The 7283-nt window shown below is 44.9% G+C and overlaps 1 long non-coding RNA gene across 1 annotated transcript; it reads right to left on the bottom strand.

The window, feature by feature from the left end:
• Nucleotides 1-2433: 2433 nt before the first annotated feature.
• On the bottom strand, nt 2434-6991 carry LOC134861314 (uncharacterized). The gene is made up of 3 exons (XR_010165390.1): nt 6688-6991; nt 6261-6427; nt 2434-3046 (listed from the first exon to the last, which is right to left on the bottom strand). It is a non-coding gene; the product is annotated as an uncharacterized LOC134861314 (long non-coding RNA).
• Between the last annotated feature and the right edge of the window lie 292 nt (nt 6992-7283).

The following is a 7283-nucleotide window of genomic DNA, read 5'->3' as shown; positions in this document are numbered from 1 at the left end:
TTCTTCAATCTCCCAAATGTTTGTCATTCCCTTTCTCTCTCTGTCTCTCTCTGGTTTCCTTTTTTTTCCAGCCTCACAATCTTCCTGTCTCTGTAACGCTCTGAGCTGGGAGTTTGTGTAACGGCGTTATTCACAGTTCATTGGTCTGTTTGAAGGGACTATCTTGATTGAGCGTCTCCCGGTGCAGGGCCTGGTGACTGTGGGAGTGTATAAAGATGTGGATGTGTCCGCGGAGATAGATGGGCTTAGTAATATGCAGGACATTGCAGAGGCTGGGTGTCAGTATATAACATTTCATCCAAGGCAACACATAGTGAGATAAAAGGAAGCTGAAATTACATGCAGCCGGGGTGTAATGCTCAGAGCATTCAACGTGAAATGGAGGCAACAAAGAACTAGTCAGGAAAATCAGAGTCATTCTCATTAGCTGGTTCAGCCTCTTCAGTTTTAGCCCCTTTCCATCTCGCCCTAATGAATGCAATAACACTGACACAGAACCAAAAAACTGCTCTGAGAAGCAAAAAATACTCACTACTAATTAGTTCAAATTAACCTCAGGACCAATATGTTGGCATGTGCACACACAGAGACACACACACAAAGATATCCCCATCCAAACATACACACACACGCAAACACAGAGAAAGGCACTTCCTTTGCCTCTTTCTGACACCACTCTGATGCTGTTGTAAGCTTGGCTGTAAGATCAAAATCTCTTTCTTTGGCACACACACACACACACACACACACACACACACACACACACACACACACACACACACACACACACACACACACACACACACACACACACACACACACACACACACACACACACACACACACACACACACACACACACACACTCACACCAACACTCAAATCGCCTGGAGCAGAGGAAGCACAGGAAAGCAAATCCGCTGTGAAGACACCATAAAACCAACACTGCAGAAAAGACGGACCATGTCTGTTTTTCTGCAGACATGAGCTGAATACGTGCTAATGACATGCAGAGAACATGTGAACGCACACACACACACACACACACACACACACACACACACACACACACACACACACACACACACACAGACACACAGAAGAGAGAGAGTCCTACTTACAGAATGAATCAGATGGTATCAGAAGCGTTGTGCCATGTTATCGCTGTAGTAGTGAGTCAACACAGGCATGGAGATCAGAGACCACAGGGTTGAGGCACTTCAGCCGAGTGGGGTGACGCCGTGGGGGAGTCAAAGGGGTTCACACTGTCTCATTGGGGGTGAGGACAGATAGAGGTAATCTGAGGATTCCAGTGTTTATAGTCAGGTGGAGAAAATATTCCCTTTAGTGCAAGGCAAAGAAAAATCAACAATTGATTAAAGGGAGAGGTTCAATTCTGTGTGCGAAGAAAATGAGGGATTGATTGGCCGGCGTTTTCCTTCCTTCTATTTCTTATTTTAAAGAGAAAAAATAACAACAGCCCGTCTTAACAAATAAGAAAAAGAAAGGGTGAAAAATTAGTCAATCAAAAAGGGGCTCCACCTTTTCTTTTTATGCTGTCTCTTTTTTTGTTTGTCTGCCCACTTCTTGTTTTCCTCTTGTCTGCAGAGGGGCCTATGAGCAAAAGAACACCGGCATCAGAAAACCAATCACCTCGCCAGACGACGAGCGAACATAAAGGAGTAAATGACAAGCAGATGAAGGGGAGGATTTCCGACACCTGCTCTTTCCCTTGGTTTCTCTGCCTCTCTCTCTCTCTGTCTCTTTCTGCAACCTGTATTTCCTTTCTAGTAGCAGCCCCCCTCCCTCGCAGCCTGTTTTTCTAGTGCCAACGTACTGACTGAGGTGGATGCAGATGAAGTAACCACAAGCTAAAAACGCAGGGAAGCTCCTCTTTATTAATTTGCTTTCTTTCCTTCTCTCTTTGTCTCACACACTAATCCTGCATAGAATGACAATGAAATGCGTCTGTGCAGACTGACACTTGGAAAAGGCTGTGTACCCGTCTGTCTGTCTGTCTGTCTGTCTGTCTGTCTGACCAGCTTCAGAGCTTGTCTGTCAGTATAGCTGTCCGTTTACCTGACCATATTTCAGTCTGTCTTCCTGCCAAACACTGAGATGCAGACCAGGCAGGTACAGGGGGGACATAACCCTACTCTCCTGCTCAAGTGCCCCCCCTGGTGTAAATCCCGACCCTCCCCATTGCGCTAACTAGCCTCCAACACGGCACAGGCGAATTAGAAACAGACTCTCCGAGAGGATTTCAAACAGTCCTAATTCTCTACTTCTCTCTCTACCTATTTACTTATATTTCCTGCTTTCCCTTCCCTTCCCTTCTCCTCAGTGCCAGTCTCCTTCCTCGTTATCTATTCTGGACAGTATGTCCCTCCTCTCTCTACGTCACCGAGGGGGGATAAGGAAGAATGGCGCTGCTTCATAATGTATCTCTCCTCACTGTGTGAGAAAGATGGCGAGAAATGAGAAAATGTGGGATAAACGTTGTTTTTTGTAATTGTTCTTTAAAAAAAAAACTGAACAATGGCCCTTCTCCCCCACAACAAATCAGAGCAGAGAACCTCTCAAGGGGGGGGATTTTCAATTACTCGCTTTTGCCCACAAGCCAATCTGAAAAAGGGGCCCAGCTCTCAGGTGTGCACAAAAGTGTCGTAATCTCGACAGGATATCCGGGCGATAAATCCGGACATGTCCGAAAGCTCCATGCCATTGCTCAAGCATCACTGCAGCTTAATTCATTTCAGGAGAAGTTCAACAAGCTCAGTTGTATATGCTCAACAGGTTGGCTGTTTTGTTGTAAGTCGGCTCCTCTGAGGCTTGTCACGCTCTGCTTTTTCTTGACTTCCTGTAGCTTCTGGTATCTCACTCTGACTTGTAGGACTTTAACTCTGCAGGTTCAGTCCTCGATGGGATGGTTCGAGCTGATGGCTGGAGATGTAGGAGAAGGTTAGGTGTGGAAAGCTCGTCGCTGGAGGGTAGATGTTGGCTTCCACGATGCCTATTTGGTGTCCATCTCTGCAGGGCTTTAGATCTGGAAGGGGAGGAAAAGGGGAGGGCAAAGTAGAGAGGAGAGAGAGCCAGAGTGCATGAAAGGTTAGCATGGTGACATTTGTGTCACTCTGCCTTATCACGTACGTCATTCTCCTCCTCGTCACACTCCACCCTGCCTGTCGTCCTGCTGTCTATTCCGTCCTTGTCACTCTTCCTCCGACTTTGCTGCTTGTTTGCTCCTTCCTCCTCCACTCACTCTATGATTTGATCCTTTCACTCTCTCATAAACAAGCTCATCTTCAAACACTCTGCCCTGTCACATCTCTCTTCTACTCCCTATATCAAATCTTAAAATCTACAGCTAGCCTGCTTTCATTCAATCGTTTATTTTCCTTCAATTCCAAGTTAGCAGTCCATCACACTCCACAGTATCCAAGATGCATGCGATGGAGCACCCCAAAGGTCTAAGAGACCTCTGACTGGTGAATGTGCCTCAGGCAGCTGGAGCTGCAGTCCAGGTTTAAAGCATTGTTCAGATACATGTAGTTAAACTTGACGGGTGAAGACAGCATGGTGTCTGCTGTCATTTTCTTTCAGAATTCACAGTAGCATTCGAATTTTTTAAAGCATTAAATATTTGATACGTGAGGATGTAGACATTTCAAATTCTGAGGTGTAGAAGAGCAACAGGATGTGCCTTGTTATCCAGCCTAAAACACTGTCCCTCCGCTGCACCGCATGGCCTGCTGCCCTCAGTGAGCTGTTCATGCTCCTCTTGCTGAATAAAAGGGAAATGAGAGACATGAAAGCTCTGCTGAATGGATAATCAAGACTCCATCTCTGAGGTAATTTGAGGAAGCGTTTCAGATTGAACCGTATACATGGTGAAAAACGATGACGGCTGTTTGCAAACTTCTTTAACTGCAGCAAAGCAATTCTAGCTTGTCTTTTAAGGGAGGAAACTAAGGCACCCCAAATAAGCAAAACAGAGTTATCTCCACAACGCATTTTAGGAAAGGCTGTATGGGTCAACGTAAAAACTAAAATCATCAGTCTGAATTTTGTTCAGATGTTAAGATGTGATAGTGTGTGTAGGGATGGTTATCCCTTTGACTCAAACTGATCAAATGGTAGGAATATTCTTGGCTCAAAACATGATAAAGGGATCATGGTTTTAAGCACTTTTTTAGGGGTGCTTTCAAGTTTTGCTATTCATGCTATTTCTTATAAGATGTATAGCAAATGCAAATAAGTACATCTCTTTTAAATTTGTGGCAGAGCCTCTCTGTTTCGAGACATTTTATTCTACATATAAATTAACAGAAGAGTAGAAATGCATAAATGAGAACGGCCTCACTTGTTTCCATTTTATTCAGATTTTAGATCTTGAAGTCACAGAAGGACATGTTTTAAATTCTACCATCTTCAGGCAGCCTTTGAGTCTTTATAATGTTGGAGTGTGATTTTGCTCTGTCGCATTTAATGAATTTAAAAATAGATCAGGGTCTTTTGGGTATCTGTTTGATGTAGTTAACGCTTTGATGAAAGTCTCATCTCCACAATGCAAATTGTCACCTTTGTGTACCTTTTATATTGTGCCAAGACATGTTCTTACATCCCTTCAAACTAACAAGGCAGAGAGGTGTGCATGCAGATGACAGATGGCAAAACTAATGTTGGCTTGAGCTTTGAAAGACTTGGATGCCTATTGAGATTGCTTTTTTTCCCATTTTCTTATAAATCAAACCTTCTTTTGTTAGATACATTGCATTAATCTAAAAAAGGCTGCAGGATGTCAAATAATAATTACCTAACAGGTTATCTTGCCTGTTACTATGCAACAGTTTGCACCTGTTGAATATTTAGAAGCAACATTTATGACTTTCAATCAAAAAACCTAGTGATGAGAATCTCCTGAATTCAGAAGAGCACAGAGACATCATACATTGCCTTGAACATGGATGAAAACTCTGAGCCATGCAGTGACTTCACCTCTTTTAACAGAGCAAACCGAAACCATTAAATAGGTTTAGTGACTTCTTTCTTTTTTCAGAGACTACTGGGGTGATGGTCCATTTAAAATGAAACATTAGAGGCCATTCGGTGTATCAGCTCCAATCAATACTGCTGAATGGATAGATATGACCCTACTGTGACACCCATATTCTCCTAGGACCATTTAGGATGATACTATGTATCTGTCTGTGTGTGTGTGTGTGTGTGTGTGTGTGTGTGTGTGTGTGTGTGTGTGTGTGTGTGTGTGTGTGTGTGTGTGTGTGTGTGTGTGGTTAGCTTAGCGCTCATAGTCTCTTTGTGTGTGTCACACGTGTGAAAAGATGTAGGTATAGGTGTGAATTGGTGTGCAGAAGGTAGATCAACAAGGAGTGCAAATACAAGGTGTGTGTGAAATGAGAAACAGTGTGTGTCTCTCTGTGTGTGTGCATTGCATCTACATGTGACAGCTGTCATGCCTGAAGCAATTAAACACATTGATCTGCTTCATAACCTTCAGTTTCATCAATCCCACACACCTATGCCCGCTCTGCATTGTGTCAGACACACACACACGACGAAAAGCTATCAAAATGATTGAGACAAACACAGAAATAGCTATCCATTCCCACACACACACACACACACACACACACACACACACACACACACACACACACACACACACACACACACACACACACACACACACACACACACACACACACACACACACACACACACACACACACACACACACACACACACACACACTGCCTGTGTCAGGAAAGAGACTCAAATGTATTCGGTGTGTCTGAATTCAAACAGAATGTGGAGAGGAGCTTGAAGAGACTGAGAGAGGGATGGAGGCAGGGGGGGTGGGGGGGGATGGGTGACACAGCCGAAGAGGGGAGGCGAGAGAGAAAGCAAAGCGGGGAATTGGGGGGGAGAAGCAACAAATGGAAGTGAGCTATTCAGATTTGATCCAAATCCATCAAACTGGACGGGCCTGTTTATGTCTCGATGGGGGGGAGATAGATGAGGAGGGATGGATGCTGGATGAAAAGAGGACAGAAGGAGGGATGGAAGGAAACAAGTGGGGGGGAGGTAAGGTGGGTCGGACAGTGGGTGAGGGACACAAGCACATGAGGGGAAACACATCAGTGGTGAAAATGCTTTGAACATACTAAAAATAAAACAGGATAACTAGAGATGAAAGAGAAAGGAAAGAGGTAGAAAAGGACGAGAGGACGGACACTCACCCATTTCAGCAGACTCTCCCCCAGCGAGCACAATCCCCGCTCTGTGATCCCATCCTGGGGAAAGGCGCAGCGAGATCCTGGAGCTCCCTCCGCTGAATACCAATGGGGCTGCTAATATCAGCTCACACACACACACACACACACACACACTCACTCACTCACCGGCACTGTGGAGGAAAAAGGCACAAACACACTGAGTCAAGTCCGGGGTAGTTGTTTAAATTAAAGAGGAAAAAAAGAAGCTGTTCAGTGAAGCAAACAGCATATCACAACAGAAAGAGACATTGCAGCACAACTGCATTAGCATTCCTTTCTTCCTCTCTTATTTTCAATTTCTTCATGAAAAATCAGAGGCAGTGCACAAGCCAGAGGCATCACACACACACATACACACACACTGATATTTACAGCCTATGCAAATACTTACAGTGCATATATTCAATCCCGTCAAGTCCCACAGTCGACTCTTTTCTGGCTCACAGCTCCACCGCTTCCAAGGGTGTTAGAGAGAAATGAGTTGTCCGCTATTTTCCCTTTCCCTCCCCGTGGGCTCCTCACAGCCGCATCTGATGCAGAGATAAAAGGAAATGAAGGCAGACTCTCCGTCCTCCCTTATTGTCTCCTCATGTGCAGTGTACATCCAGTTTTTCTGTATCCATTTGTTGATTCAGGTCCAATCCGTACGCCTGTACTTCGCTGTGATTCGGCGACACGCGACGGCAAACTGCATTCACTTAGTCACCCTCCCCTCTGCCTCTCTCCTCTCTGTCTCTCCCCTTGCTCAATAGTATATACCCATACCTCCTTGGCTTTCTCCAATCTAATCAGCTCTCCGTCTCTCTCTCCCTGCACCCTCCCACTCTCTCCCCTCCCTCCCTTCTTCATCCCAACACCCACTCATTTACTCTCTCTCTCCTAGGTATTTCTTCTCAAAGACGAATATCAACTCACCCCCTCTCTGTTCTCTCTGTCAGTCTCTGCGATAAGCATTTGAAATAAGGGGAAAAGCAAAAAACTAACCAT

This window comes from Eleginops maclovinus, chromosome 3 (assembly GCF_036324505.1).
Source record: "Eleginops maclovinus isolate JMC-PN-2008 ecotype Puerto Natales chromosome 3, JC_Emac_rtc_rv5, whole genome shotgun sequence".
In the NCBI taxonomy this organism is placed as follows: domain Eukaryota; kingdom Metazoa; phylum Chordata; class Actinopteri; order Perciformes; family Eleginopidae; genus Eleginops; species Eleginops maclovinus.
Note: the sequence above shows the minus strand (reverse complement) of the source record. Positions and strands in the feature narration are given on the sequence as shown.